The 1532-nt window shown below is 41.8% G+C and overlaps 1 protein-coding gene across 7 annotated transcripts in view; it reads left to right on the top strand.

Annotated features, from left to right (window-relative positions):
* The window catches only part of r3hdm2 (R3H domain containing 2), a 42237-nt gene that overhangs the window by 7149 nt on the left and 33556 nt on the right, over window positions 1-1532 (top strand). The window lies entirely within an intron of this gene.

The following is a 1532-nucleotide window of genomic DNA, read 5'->3' as shown; positions in this document are numbered from 1 at the left end:
GTGTGTGTGTGTGTGTGTGTGTGTGTGTGTGTGTGTGTGTGTGTGTGAGTGAGGGGGGAGTCATTGCCAATCTGTACATTTTAAATAACTGTGTGCGCGAATGACTCGCATTGTGATCACTGTGTGAGCCCCATTAAGTCTGTGTGCCTGTGTGTCCATCTGCAAGCCGTGTGTGTGTGTGTTTGTTGTGTCTGTTCATGCTATAAGCGTCCCATGAGGATGCTGTGTGTGTTTTCTATGTGTGCTGTTTTATTCGTGTTTATCCAGTGATAAATACACCAGGCCTTGTAATTGGGGAAAGGAGGGGGAGAAAGGGAGAGAAACATATGGGGATGTTGAGGGATATGGCTGCTTTTCTCTTGGTGACAGAGCCTGTTGCCATGGAGCTGGTCCTCCCATTGGTGGAAGTCTGGTCCAATCACTTAACAGCACAGATTGTTTCATCATTGAGAAGTTTTTCCTCTCTTCCTGTCTCACTAGCCACCCCTTGCTCCTCCATCTTTTTTTCTCTCTCTCTTCCAGTCTCTTCTACTGCTCCCTCCTCCTCCTCACAGTAAGAGAAGCTGATGAATTGCATAAGGTTTATAATGAGTGCGGAAGCTGCCACCCAATTTCATTTTGACACAATTATTCGTTTTACATCAGCAGCTCAAGTTGAGCACAATCGTTCACAATTCTCCTCACTATACTTGAGAGGACAAGATAGCCTCACAGATCGCACATTTTACTATGTATTAATAGCAGACCTTTTTATTAGCAGCTGATGGTTCAGTATCTGTGTTTTATGTTTTAAGTTAGAATGTTGCTGTCAGTCCTTAATACTGTAAATATGTTTGCTCAGTTTGTGTTCAGTCAGGTGATTCAGCACAAAGCTACAAAACAGTTTCAGCTGTGAAGCTGAAGTTTTGTTTTCAAGAAATATACTTGACCCAGAGCACAATTTAATTCTAACATTTTCCCATCTCAGCAGTTCAAGTTCAGTCACATGAGTAAGTCTCTCTCACACACACACACACACTTTACTCGGGTAGGCTGCCCAGGTATATTAAGGGGCGCCCAAGTAAATTTTCAATTGTTTGCCCATATAACTACAACTATAAATACAACTATTTAATAGTTTTAGGGTAAAGTCTTATTGAAGATTGATCCCTTAAATTTATTTCCCTATCTTTACTAGTTTATTAAACAGATTTATTTTGTGCATACTCGGACTTGTCCTTTTGGTTTACAGTTAATAATGCACTGTTATGTCCTGCCCCAACAGCCTGTTGTAACAAGAAATGCACCATTAAAGTAACTACGAACATTTCAACCACATACTAGGACTTTGTTTTCTTCGTCATTGAAGCATGCAGGATGAGGATTCCTCTCTCTCTCCACTGCCATTCGTTCATTGTGCAGAAGGGAGATTGTCGTTGTCTCTTTCTTTCCCTCACCCACCAGCTCCTTGTCTTTATCCTTCTATATGTGCCCCCACATATATATGAGAGAGAGAGAGAGAGAGAGAGAGAGAGAGAGAGAGAGAGAGAGAG

This window comes from Anarrhichthys ocellatus, unplaced genomic scaffold, assembly GCF_004355925.1.
Source record: "Anarrhichthys ocellatus isolate YVR2014 unplaced genomic scaffold, GSC_Weel_1.0 scaffold1, whole genome shotgun sequence".
Taxonomy (NCBI): Eukaryota; Metazoa; Chordata; class Actinopteri; order Perciformes; family Anarhichadidae; genus Anarrhichthys; species Anarrhichthys ocellatus.
The sequence above is the reverse complement of the archived record's forward strand: the minus strand, read 5'-3'. Positions and strand labels throughout refer to the sequence as shown.